The 14,823-nt window shown below is 33.1% G+C and overlaps 1 protein-coding gene across 1 annotated transcript in view; it reads left to right on the top strand.

Moving 5' to 3' along the window:
• The window catches only part of RPL10L (ribosomal protein L10 like), a 177,723-nt gene that overhangs the window by 33,753 nt on the left and 129,147 nt on the right, over positions 1-14,823 (top strand). The window lies entirely within an intron of this gene.

Raw genomic sequence — 14,823 nt, 5'->3', positions numbered from 1 at the left:
CACTTTTACACTGTTGGTGGGAATGTAAACTAGTTCAACCATTGTGGAAGTCAGTGTGGCCATTCCTCAGGGACCTAGAACTAGAAATACCATTTGACCCAGCCATCCCATTACTGGGTATATACCCAAAGGAGTATAAAACATGCTGCTATAAAGACACATGCACATATATGTTTATTGGGGCACTATTCACAATAAATAGCAAAGACTTGGAACCCACCCAAATGTCTAACAATGATAGACTGGATTAAGAAAATGTGGCACATATACACCATGGAATACTATGCAGCCAGAAAAAATGATGAATTCATGTCCTTTGTAGGAACACGGATGAAGCTGGAAACCATCATTCTCAGCAAACTATCACAAGGACAAAAAACCAAATACCGCATGTTCCCACTCATAGGTGGGAATTGAACAATGAGAACACATGGACACAGGAAGGGGAACATCACATACCAAGGCCTGTTGTGGGGTGGGTGGAGTGGGGAGGGATAGCATTAGGAGATATACCTAATGTTAAATGACGAGTTAATGAGTGCAGCATACCAACATGGCACATGTATACATATGTAACAAACCTGCATGTTGTGCACATGTACCCTAAAACTTAAAGTATAATTTAAAAAACAGAAAAAAAAAAGATATTTTAAGTTATATTTTTTCCTCTTTTCTTCAGAGCTACTTCTTATTTTGGGGCTACTTTTTTTAATTGTGTAATTCACAAGGGACTGCATTTTTTAAAGCAAGGCTTTAACCATGGCTGGATGTTTTGCTCTAGTCTTCTAAGAAGGGCCATTTTATTTTTTATAGTCACTTCTAAAGTCATGTGTTCATTAACTTTGGAGACTGTTTTGCATATGAGTGCTGATACAAGTTGAAACTCAAGTAGACCTCATTACAGGTCACCCTATGAATGCTGACAATGGAAGGAATACTTTGCCTGTAGTATACTGTCATTTCTGGACTGAAAAGCTGAGGAAGAAACTTAATTTTCTTTTACGCATGAGTCAGAAAATCTACAGTTAATGTTCCCAGTTTCCTGACTGACCTCAGCAGATGAGGTGAACAGATAGTGTTAATTCAGATTGAAGAAATTATCTGAATCTTGGTTTGTGTAGATTTACAATCTACATGCAATATTAAGTAAATCAGATAGCTTTTAGAGTTTCACATGTGTATATAGGTTCCTTCCCAGTTCCTTCCATACCCATTAGTTATTGAACTTTCTAAACTGGCATTAAAACATTACAACAATTTTTTGTTGCACCAATTTTACAAATTTATGCAGAACATTACTTGTTATTTTTCTGAGGCAAAGCAAAGGTAAATTTCTCAAGGTTCTTGCTGCCTTCTTTAGCAGCATTTGATGGAGGATCTCTTATACATTTGTAATAGATAAAAATAAACCAGGTTGCAAATCCTTTTTAAGAATCTTAAACCATGTACCAAGTTTTTCGTCCAAATTTTGTAGGATAAGTTAAACTTAAATTGTACTGTATTAACCAATACGGGTGCATTTCTGAAAGCATAGTTATGTTGAAATAAAGTTTTAAAAAGCAAAAATACGAAAGAAGAATCAGTATGAAAGATATCTATACTTTAGGTATATTTTATATATCCGTGGCCACTCTAGGAATGTTTTAATAAGGCAGAATTTTGTTTAATCATGATATGTGTTATGATAAAATATTTGCTCTCAAATTAACCAATTCTAAAACATAAAAGGAAATTTCCCACTTTCTATATTAAAAGTCAAAATATAAAATAATAAAAGAAATAGTTAAAATTAAGCAAAAAATAATATGATACATGACCAAACCGTGTAACAATTGTATATACCCAACTTTAGTAATATATTTGTTTACATTTATTGTGTACTCTCTATGTGTGAGAAATTATACGGAAATTGTATGTTCATTTACTTCTCACTGGTTCTTTGCTTTGCATGTGGTAGTAACTGTCTATAAACTTGAGGGTACACAAACTTCATTTAAAACTTTTTAATTTGAACTAATTTTAGACTTATGGAGAGTTGCAAAAGTAGCACAGAGATTTCTCTTATATCTCTGACACTACTTCCCCTAATGCTAACATCATTCAAAATCATAGTACAATTGTTAAGATGTGTATGAAAGTAAAAAAAAAAAAAATAGTCCCAGATGAATAGACCAAAATATTTTTTCCCAATTTTATCCTTAGAAGAAATTAGCATTCCCGACAAAATCTTTAAATATTTTCTGATAACTTTTCTTGGAATTAAGTATGTTCTGTCAAAGGGTTACCCACTCAGCTTATTAAGTCTCAGTTGTCCGGTCTTTAACCATTATTTCTTGTGTGTTTAATCTAATCATGATTAAACACATGACTAATGTTCTCTTGCCTTGTGGAATGTCCTATTAATATTATATCATTATTTATTAATCAATGTTATATTATTATAATCTATTAATTGTAAATATTTTAATTGTTTTTCTATGGCCCTTATCCATTGAATGTAAGATTGTAAAAAACTTGGACACATACCAATAACTAAATTTCTGAATGATTTTTCTTTATTAGAAGAAGGGAAATAATTTTCCAGTTCTTCTATTCTATCAGTACCATTTCCTGGATTTATATGCCTTAGGAATCAAGGCAAGGCAAAAGAAATAATAGTGTATATTTTTCCTCTAGGTACAAAATCTCTGAGATGGCCAAATTACTGAGTGACGAACATTTTGCAAGTCTAGTAGTTTCTTAATCTTTGCTTTTAGCAGTATTGGAGAATCAATATTGTTGGATAGTCAACCACTAATGATAATTTAATAATAAATAGGCTTTATTAATTGTATAAATATGACAGTTAATATAATAATAGATTACTGTTATTTTTGACAACTCTAAAGCAGTTAAAACAGAGAAAAATGTTGATTTAACAAATCTCTTCTTTAATGTGAATGAGTTTTCTAAGTTATTACAACTATAAAAATATACAGGAATAGAACTGATGGTGAGCTTAGTCCCATTTGTGCAATTATAACTTGTAAAACGTCAAATTACGACTCTCAAATATAAAATGAACACTTGTCAATTTTTTTTCAACTCATTAATTAGTGAGAGAGCCAGTAACACTCTTCACTTGAGAATTTGACTAAAAATACTTATGTTCTTTATGAGAAAACATACTTTTTCCCCACTTTGGACACAAATTGTTTGCATTGCCATCATTTTAAAAATAATTTTAACTTCTGACCCTACAAAGCTGTAAAATAACCTAGTTAATAAAAGCTATACAAAGTAATACACCACCATGGAACTGGACAATAACTGGATGATTGGCAAGAGAACAACATCTCTCCTTTGGTAGAACAGCCAGGAATCTCTTCTGCCTATTTCTAAGTCTTAAGAAAATTTTTTATGACAGATGCTTGCAAGAAGTAATATGATATCAATAGATAATGATCTAGAAAAAAATACCTCATTCATTTAAAAGATGTATTTCCAGTAAAATTTTGCTTGATCTCTTTTATAATTATTTATCAAACAATATGCCTATGTTGCTTTGATCAAATAATTTTTTTAAATTTCTGACTAATTTTTTTGCTCATCCAAGAGTTACTCAGGAGCAAGTTGTTTAATTTCCATTTATTTGGGTAGCTTTAAGAGCCATTCTTGAATTATATTTATATTGCACTGTGATCCATAAATGTGCTTGGTATAATTTTGATTTTTTTAAATTTATTGAGACTTGCTTTATGATAGAACATGTGGTTGATATTACAATATGTTTAATGTACAGATGAGAAGAATGTATATTCTGTGGTTGATAGATGGAGTAATTTGTAGATGTTTATTAGGTCCAGTTTGCTCAGTGTCATGTTTAAGTCCAGTATTTCTTCGTTAATTTTCTGTATTTGATGATTTCTGTAATACACTCAGAGAGATGTTGAAGTCTCCTACAGTTATTGTGTGGCTATCTGGCTCTTTTTTATAAGTTGAGAAGAACTTGTTTTATGAATCTGGATGCTCCAGTGTTGGGTATGAATATATTTATGATAGTTATGTCTTCTTATTGAATTGAACCTTTTATCATTATGTAATGCCCTTCTTTGAGCTTTTTAATTGTTGTTGGTTTAAAGTTTATTTTATCTGATATAAGAACAGCAATTCCTGCTATTTTTTAAATTTTCATTTGCCTGGGAGCTCTTTCTCCATCCCTTTACTTTGAGCCTCTGAGTGTCATTGCATGTGAGATAGGTCTCTTGAAGACAGCAGACAGTTATGTCTTGTCTTTTTATCCAGCTTGCCACCCTGTGCCTTTTAAGTGTGTCATTTAGACTGCTTACATGCAGAGTTAGTATTGATACGTGAGATTTTGATCCTATCATTGTGTTGTTAGCTGTTTTGTAGACTTGATTATACAGTTAGTTTATAGTGTCTGTGAGCTATGTGCTTAAGCATGTTTTTGTGATAGCAGGCATGCTCTTTTTTCTGTTTAGCATTCCTTGAAGGATTTCTTGTAAAGCTGGTGTAGTTATAACAAATTCCCTTAGCATTTGCTTATCTGAGAAGGATTTTAGCTCTCCTTAACTTATAAGCTTACTTTGGAAGGATATAAAATTCTTCGTTGGAATTCCTTTTCTTTGTGGATGCTGAAAATAGGCCCTCAGTGTCTTCTGGCTTGTAAGGTTTCTGTTGAGGGGTCTGCTGCTAGCCTTTATGGTTCTCTTTGTACATTACCTGACCCTTCTCTCTAGGTGCTTTTAAGATTTTTTTCTTTCACATTAACCTTGGTGAATCTGGTGACTATAGGATGGTCATTTTGGATTGTATTTTATAAGGGTTATCTGTATGGCTTGAATTTGCATGTCAACATCTCTAGTGAGATTGGGAAATTTTTCATGGACTATATCTCCAAATGTGTTTTCCAAGTTTCTCACTCTCCTCTCTCAAGAATGCCAATGAGTCATAGATTTTGTCTCTTTACATAATCCCATATTTATACAAGATTTTGTTCATTTTGTAAAAATTATTTTTTTCCTTTATTTTTGTCAAATGAGTTGATTTGAAGAACCAGCCTTTGCGCTCTGAGATTATGTCCTCAGTTTGGTCTGTTCTGCTGTTAACGCTCCCAACTGAATTATGAAATTCTTATAGTGAACTTTCCGATTCCAGAAGTGCAGTTTGATTTTTTCTTAAAATGGCTATTTCTTATGTCAGCTCTTGGATCATTTTCCTGGATTACTTGGGTTCCAAGGATTGGGTTTCAACTTTTTCCTGAATCTTGATGAACTTCTTTGTCATTCAGACTCTGAATTCCATTTCTGTCATTTTAATCATTTCAGTCTGGTTAAGAATCATTGCTGGGGAGCTACTGGGCTCATTTGGAGGTAAGGGGGTATTCTGACTTTTAGATTTGCCAGAATTCTTGAGCTGGTTCTTTCTCATCTGTGTGGATTGATATTCCATTAACTTTTGAAATTTATATTTTTCAGATGGAGCTTTTAGCTGTTATGTTTTTTTAATGCTGTTAAGGGTTTTACTGTGGTATACGTTGGGCTTAGTTGATTGTCTTTGTTTCTGACACTGATGCTTTCAGAGGAACAAGGCTCAGTTCAGCATTCCTAGGCAGAATTCTTTAACTCTGGGGTGCTGGGACTGGGAACACAGCTTTATAACTCTATCCCCTTAAGGTCAAGCATTTGCTGCACTGCGGGTGTGGGAGCATGTGGTGCTCCCAGCCTGCTGGCAACAGTGCTGTGTTGGAGGTTTCCAGCAAAAGCACTCTGTTGGGGCTGTTGAGTGGCCTTGAACAAAACCTCTCTGATGGGTGTCTGCCAGCAAAAGCACTCCAGTGGGATGGCAGGGGTGGCCTGTGAGAGAGCTATGGTGGTGGCTCTGGTAAAAGCACTATGGCAGGTTGGGTTTGGGTTGCTGCAAGCAAGTGTGCTTCAGTCAGGCAGTGGGCAGGCCACAGGCAAAAGTGCTGTGGCATGGTGGCTGAGGATTCATGGACAAAAGGACTCCAGCAGGTTGGCAGGGTGGCCATGGGTGAAAGATCTCCATTGCAGCAGCAAGGTCACTGCAGATACTCTGGTGTGAGTAAGCACTCTGGCAGGGCAGTGGATAGGTTCCAGGCAAAAGCACTCTGATATGGGTCCCCTATTTCTCTGCAGTAAACATTTAAAAATAAACTTTGGGGTCAAAGGAAAGGTATACACTATAGAGTTTTTAGTGGAATTTCATTGTTTTATTGTATATTGTTTTATATAATATATTCTCAAATAAAAATCTTCATAAAACAGAAACATACAGAACAAAATAAAATTATATTTAACAGTGATAACTAGTGTTAAAATTTTGATATGTCTTTCAGAATTTCCTTTCCAAATATATATGAACACTTATACTTGGATTAAGTTTTAATTAAAAATCATCCAAAATATTTTTAAGAATCTATTATATGCAACAATATAACTGAGAACAAAACAGAATTTGTGTGGGGCTTACATCGAGAATAAAAATAATGGTTAACTCTTATGAATGTTAAGCACAATTTGATGTGCATTTGCTCATTTGGTCTCAACATTCACCCCATAAAGCAGAAATAACTTGCCTAAGTTTACACAACACAGATGTGGAAGATGAAGAATAGAAAATAAATGAACCCAAGAATTCTGGGCTTGAGGTCTTGCCCTTAACTCTATACTATGAGAGGTGCACACCACATCACTATTCACATTATATTGTATGCAAATGGTGCCTCTGAAATATTGTAAATCAGTGGTTTTGAGTGTCTCTCATACTAAGCACACTGCCTATGTGTAACTTGATCTTTCCGTAATCATACATAATAAATATAATCCTGTAATCCTGCATCAGTTTTGATGATTTTAATGTATTTCACTTTAATATAATTTAATTAAAAATAAACACTAAATAATTACATTTGGTAGGAACCATGCGTATTATACATATTTGAACATATATATTTGTACTTGTTTTTTGTTGCTTCCTTAGGATAAATTTTTGCAAGTAGAATCGCTGGGTGGAAAGATATATACATAGAAACTTTTATACGTATTTTTTATTTTTCCTCCAGAAAAGCATTAATATATAGTCATCAATAGAATATTACAGCAGCAATATAACAAAAGCCATTGTAATACTGGATATTATAGATCTCTTTAATATTTTGCAAATATTTAAAATTTAATTTTACTTCACAAACATTTCTTAAATGTCCTATTTTTATCAGAAAGTCAATACCTACTTTTGTAAATATAATATTCCTGTGATAGTTACATTTAAAAATACAATTATAAGATATCATTGCTATTACTTAGTAAGTAACAATCATACAACAATAATTTTGATACTTTGTTCACACAATTCCATCAAGCTTTTTGAAGATCTTAAACCAGTGAAAAGTTTACATATGATGAAATGAACAGATCTTAAATATTTTTATTATCTTTTAAACACCTGTAGGATGTGTAGTAATGTCACCTCTTTCATTTCTAATAGTGATAATATCTGTTTCTGTCAGTGTTAGTAGAAGCTTGTCAACATTACTAATATTTTAAGATTTCAACTTTTATGTTTGTTGATTTTGTTTGTCTATTCTACTTGATTGCTACTTTTATTTTCACTGTGTCTTTTCTTCGTCTTATTTAATGTCTTATTTGCCTGTTAGTGAAACACCCTTGCATTCTTTGAATAGATTCCACTTGTGGTTACGTTGTTGTTGTTTGTTTTAGTACATTGTTGGATCAGTGTGCTAAAATTGTATTTAGCATTTTTGCATCATTATTGATACATGAAATTGGTCACAGCAGTAAGCATACCTAATACCCATATGCCAGTTTCTACAATAATTTTTCAGTAAAATACCCTAAGTCTTGCATAAATGGCTGCTGATAAAGCAAACATGGCAAAATTTAACAACATTTGAATCTAGTTGAAAAGTGGGTGGGTGCTCATTGTAATATCCTTCAAATTTTGCTTTGGTTAAAATTTTTAATATAAAGAGTTTGTAAAGTGTGCTCTAATTTTATCGGTTTGAAAATATGGTAAATAATGGTAAGAGTTATTTTACTACATTGTGCAAACATAGCTTAAAAAGAGTCAAAAATTTCATCAGGGCAATTAATTCACTAGCTATTGTTTTAATTTCTGATGTGCATACTAACAATAATTTTAACATGATATAAAGAATTGACTCTCTTCCAGTATTACTTATGTATTGGTTATTTATATGCAAGTGATTTTATAAAATGTAGATTCTGTTCTCCAGTAGCATCAGTTTCATCCAAAGCTGTCACCAATAGCCTGAGAATCATGAAATGGAAAATAAGAACTTCAATTGCCTGACTTGTTCCAACATTCATCTGTGGGACTTATTCATTCATTTATGTTTATTAAATGCTACTATGAACAGGCACTGTTCTTAGTGCTGGGAAAATACAAACTAAAAAGTAATAAAATTAAAAATTCTTGCTCACAGGAGCTTATATTTTAGTGGAAGGAGATGCAGGTTAAATATTTTACATGAATAAATTACATTGTAGCCTCTATGTTAATAAGTGCTCAAGAAAAAAAGAACAGAGTTAAAAGAATATGAAATCTGACAGAAAGTGAAATTGTGGTAGGGTTACTATTTTAAGTAGGAAGGTCACAAAATAACTCATTAAAAGTAATTTTATAACAAAACTCAGAGAAGGCATATTATAGGATATGTTTATCAAGGAGTGAATTGGCCTATTAATCTACCTGTCCAGGTCTTTGTCATCTCTATGGAGTTTATGTGAGAAACAGGTGTGCAAGTATCTAAGTGACAACATTTATTAGTTGTTTTTTAAAGTTCTGCCTTTAGAGAAAAATGTAATGCTCTTTAAATTCTTTAAAATTCTTAAAGAGAAAATGAAAGAAATGCATGCTTGTGGATAGTATGTTATAACAAGGGTAATTACAATAAAATCTCCAAACTTTTCAATATATTTTTAGATACAAATACAGAACAAATATTGCTTCCCCTCTTTCAATGAAAACTTTTTATTTCTGTGAAAGGCTATTTCAGAATTCTCAGTAGAAGTCCATTTTTTATTTAAGTATGTTCACAGGATGTTCACAGCATGCTGAAGAGGGAAATTTTTATGAATTTCCCTTTTCAAACTGAACAACAGTGAATACTACTAGCAAATCCAGTGTACTCCATTGATGCATTAATCCTCTTAGCAAGCTCAGGTAATAATTTTAAACAAAATAAATATTTCTGAAAAGATTGTACCACTTGCCCAGTATTTCAGAAACTCTATAACAATATTGAATTAATGTCCTTCTGTGTTTCTAGTTTGAGTTATCAAAAGTAATAATAAATAAAACATGAAGGGCCATTCACATTTTTGCATTCATTTTTATTCCTTTGGAATTCTGCTAATGAAAATTAGTATTAAAAATCAAGTTTGACTGAAACTCTAATTTCATTTGTGAGTCTTTGTAAAATTCTCTAGATTCACTTATAATATCAGTATTCTGAAATAAATACTACCTAATTTGTATTCACTTGAAAAGACATTTACAGGTTGTAATGTGCTTGAATCTAAAAACTGAAATTTGTTTGTGTACATGTAAATTATTATTTTTCTCATAGTGCTATCCTGAAATGACAATTCTTCTGAAAATGTGGCAGTTACAAGTTTTCTTAGAAATGTTTTAAAAATGTAAAAAATTTTCTTTCCACCCCTAAAAGTTAAAAAGTTTTCAAAAAAATTATTTTTTCACTTTAAGAAATACAAAATAGATTCAACCAGACATCATATGCATCAAACACCAACTATGAAGTAATCTTGCTGAACTATCTATACTATCCATGAAGTAATCTTGTGGAAGTATCTATATTTTCCATAAATAGCAATTTATAGAAAATAAATTTTAGTAGGCAGAGAAGCCTACTAAATACCACCTGGAGGAATGCAATAAACAAAACCTAAACTGTGAATAATTTGCCAGAGCAAAAAACTATTTCTTCTACCAATATTTTTCAGAAAAAAAGAGAGAGATGGGAGAAATTATATTAATAGATTAATAAAAGACTTACTCTGAATACTTTATATGGATCATGATCCAAGTGAACAAGCTGTAAAAAAAAATTACATTTGTGACACAATTGGAAATTTGAAAAACAGAAGTATATTTAATGAAATTATTAATTTTGGTAGCTGAGCAAAATGTATTGAAATCTTTTTTTTAGGATTTAGAGCAACTTATTGAGATATTTACAAGTATAATTATATGAAATCTGAGGAAATAGGTGGAGATATACAAGAAGAAAGATTAACATTACTTGACAATTGTTGAAGATAGTGATTTGTTCATAGCATTTATGATGCTATTTTTTTTCCTTTGGTATATAGCTAACATTTTAATAATAATTTTAGTGTAAATTAAAGCCTTTAAATGAGAAAACTATGCCATGTCATTGTAATTTGAGAAACTCACACAATAATTGAGACTCTACTATGTTATACATGCCAAAATCAAACAAAGTAATTCAATAGTAAATGCATATTTAATATATGTTTATTTAACATTATTGACCAAATGGAACTTCTCTTTAGGAGACTGCCAGTAGGAAAATGCATCTCAGAAATCCCTATTATCAGATGAAAAACTTCCTAATTAATTGTTTTTGAATATACCTTTGGATTGGTTACAAGTAGTTGTTTACAACATATATATATATATTTTTTTTTTCTTTTTTACTTTATCTTAGTTTTCATTAAGTTTAATTTTTTTTTCTTTTTTTTATTATTATTATACTTTAAGTTTTAGGGTACATGTGCACAATATGCAGCTTAGTTACATATGTATACATGTGCCATGCTGGTGTGCTGCACCCATTAACTCGTCATTTAGCATTAGGTATATCTCCTAATGCTATCCCTACCCCGTCCCCTCACCCCACAACAGGCCCCAGAGTGTGATGTTCCCCTTCCTGTGTCCATGTGTTCTCATTGTTCAATTCCCATCTATGAGTGAGAACATGCGGTGTTTGGTTTTTTGTCCTTGCAATAGTTTACTGAGAATGATGATTTCCAATTTCATCCATGTCCCTACAAAGGACATGAACTCATCATTTCTTCTGGCTGCATAGTATTCCATGGTGTATATGTGCCACATTTTCTTAATCCAGTCTATCATTGTTGGACATTTGGGTTGGTTCCAAGTCTTTGCTATTGTGAATAGTGCCACAATAAACATACGTGTGCATGTGTCTTTATAGCAGCATGATTTATAATCCTTTGGGAATATACCCAGTAATGGGATGGCTAGGTCAAATGGTATTTCTAGTTCTAGATCCCCGAGGAATGGCCACGCTGACTTCCACAATGGTTGAACTAGTTTACATTCCCACCAACAGTGTAAAAGTGTTCCTATTTCTCCACATCCTCTCCAGCACCCGTTGTTTCCTGACTTTTTAATGATTGCCATTCTAACTGGTGTGAGATGGTATCTCATTGTGTTTTGATTTGCATTTCTCTGATGGGCAGTGATGATGAGCATTTTTTCATGTGTCTTTTGGCTGCATAAATGTCTTCTTTTGAGAAGTGTCTGTTCATGTCCTTCGCCCACTCTTTGATAGGGTTGTTTGTTTTTTTCTTGTGAATTTGTCTGAGTTCATTGTAGATTCTGGATATTAGGCCTTTGTCAGATGAGTAGGTTGTGAAAATTTTCTCCCATTTTGTAGGTTGCCTGTTCACTGTGATGGTAGTTTCTTTTGCTGTGCAGAAGCTCTTTAGTTTAATTAGATCCCATTTGTCAATTTTGGCTTTTGTTCCATTGCTTTTGGTGTTTTAGACATGAAGTCCTTGCCCATGCCTATGTCCTCAATGGTAATGCCTAGGTTTTCTTCTAGGGTTCTTATGGTTTTAGATCTAACATGTAAGTCTGTAAACCATCTTGAATCAATTTTTGTATAAGGTGTAAGGAAGGGATCCAGTTTCAGCTTTCTACATATGGCTAGCCAGTTTTCCCAGCAGCATTTATTAAATAGGGAATCCTTTCCCCATTTCTTGTTTTTGTCAGGTTTGTCAAAGATCAGATAGTTGTAGACATGCAGCATTATTTCTGAGGGCTCTGTTCTGTTCCATTGATCTATATCTCTGTTTTGGTACTAGTACCATGCTGTTTTGGTTACTGTAGCCTTGTAGTATAGTTTGAAGTCAGGTAGTGTGATGCCTCCAGCTTTGTTCTTTTGGCTTAGGATTGACTTGGTGATGTGGGCTCTTTTTTGGTTCCATATGAACTTTAAAGTAGTTTTTTCCAATTCTGTAAAGAAAGTCATTGGTAGCTTGATGGGGATGGCATTGAATCTATAAATTACCTTGGGCAGTGTGGCCATTTTCACGATATTGATTCTTCCTACTCATGAGCATGGAGTGTTCTTCCATTTGTTTGTATCCTCTTTTATTTCAATGAGCAGTGGTTTGTAGTTCTCCTTGAAGAGGTCCTTCGGATCCCTTGTAAGTTGGATTCCTAAGTATTTTATTCTCTTTGAAGCAATTGTGAATGGGAGTTCACTCATGATTTGGCTCTCTGTTTGTCTGTTATTGGTGTATAAGAATGCCTGTGATTTTTGTACATTGATTTTGTATCCTGAGACTTTGCTGAAGTTTCTCAACTACATGGAAACTGAACAACCTGCTCCTGAATGACTACTGGGTACATAACGAAATGAAGGCAGAAATAAAGATGTTCTTTGAAACCAACGAGAACAAAGACACAACATACCAGAATCTCTGGGACACATTCAAAGCAGTGTGTAGAGGGAAATTTATAGCACTAAATGCCCACAAGAGAAAGCAGGAAAGATCCAAAATTGACACCCTAACATCACAATTAAAAGAACTAGAAAAGCAAGAGCAAACACATTCAAAAGCTAGCAGAAGGCAAGAAATAACTAAAATCAGAGCAGAACTGAAGGAAATAGAGACAGAAAAAACCCTTCAAAAAATTAATGAATCCAGGAGCTGATTTTTTGAAAGGATCAACAAAATTGGTAGACTGCTAGCAAGACTAATAAAGAAAAAAAGAGAGAAGAATCAAATAGACGCAATAAAAAATGATAAAGGGGATATCACCACCGATCCCACAGAAATATAAACTACCATCAGAGAATACTACAAACACCTCTACGCAAATAAACTAGAAAATCTAGAAGAAATGGATAAATTCCTGGATACATACACCCTCCCAAGACTAAACCAGGAAGAAGTTGAATCTCTGAATAGACCAATAACAGGCTCTGAAATTGTGGCAATAATCAATAGCTTACCAACTAAAAAGAATCCAGGACCAGATGGATTCACAGCCGAATTCTACCAGAGGTACAAGGAGGAACTGGTACCATTCCTTCTGAAACTATTCCAATCAATAGAAAAAGAGGGAATCCTCCCTAACTCATTTTATGAGGCCAGCATCATCCTGATACCAAAGCCGGGCAGAGACACAACCAAAAAAGAGAATTTTAGACCAATATCCTTGATGAACATTGATGCAAAAATCCTCAATAAAATACTGGCAAACCAAATCCAGCAGCACATCAAAAAGCTTATCCACCGTGATCAAGTGGGCTTCATCCCTGGGATGCAAGGCTGGTTCAATATACAGAAATCAATATATGTAATCCAGCATATGAACAGAACCAATGACAAAAAACCATGATTATCTCAATAGATGCAGAAAAGGCCTTCGACAAAATTCCGCAACACTTCATGCTAAAAACTCTCAATAAATTAGGTATTGATGGGACGTATCTCAAAATAATAAGAGCTATCTATGACAAACCCACAGCCAATATCATACTGAATGGGCAAAAACTGGAAGCATTCCCTTTGAAAACTGGCACAAGACAGGGATGCCCTCTCTCACCACTCCTATGCAACATAGTGTTGGAAGTTCTGGCCAGGGCAATTAGGCAGGAGAAGGAAATAAAGGGTATTCAATTAGGAAAAGAGGAAGTCAAATTGTCCCTGTTTGCAGACGACATGATTGTATACCTAGAAAACCCCATTGTCTCAGCCCAAAATCAACATATATTTTTGAGTGTTATAGAATATAAACTAATTTTATTCATTACCTATGTGATTTATTTATACCACATGTGTATTTTATTGTCTAATAAGAATTCATAAGAATATTGAATTCTGTGGGTGTAATAAATTTATGATTACATCAAATTAGCTGCATTCATTATCTGTTGCTAAGTAACAATATTATCATGAACTTCATGACTTAAAACAATGCGTATTTATTACTTCACACTTTCTATGGGTTAGGAGTCTAGACACTGCTTAGCTGGGTCATACACAAGGCTGAAATAAAGGTTTTTGCTTGGGCTAAGATCTCCTCTGATGCTTAATGGGAAAGGGTTTGTTATTTTACTAATACCTTTTTTTTACAGCATTCAGTTATTTGCAGACTTCTAGACTGCACTGGGAGGGAGCAAATTAGGGTGTAAACATCGGAAAGTGAAGATCATGGATATAACCTTAGAATCTATTTACCACATTAACAAAGTCAATAATACTTACAAACTGTAACAACAAATTTATAATAAGGTATAGAACACACTAGCCTCTTTTTTGCTAATTAGATGCAGTTATCCAATGTTTCACATTAAATTGACTATTAAAGTAATTTCACATACTCATATATTACTCAAATATTTTATGAAACTTTCTTTAATCTTTTTTCTTTGTTTTTATTTAATAGAAGTGAAGAGAGTTATTACACATCTTGTTTTTTGTTTCCCAAAAAAATTATTGTATTTTTAAATGA

The sequence above is a fragment of the Pongo pygmaeus genome, chromosome 15 (assembly GCF_028885625.2).
Source record: "Pongo pygmaeus isolate AG05252 chromosome 15, NHGRI_mPonPyg2-v2.0_pri, whole genome shotgun sequence".
In the NCBI taxonomy this organism is placed as follows: Eukaryota; Metazoa; Chordata; class Mammalia; order Primates; family Hominidae; genus Pongo; species Pongo pygmaeus.
This window is presented reverse-complemented; position numbering and strand designations above follow the sequence as displayed.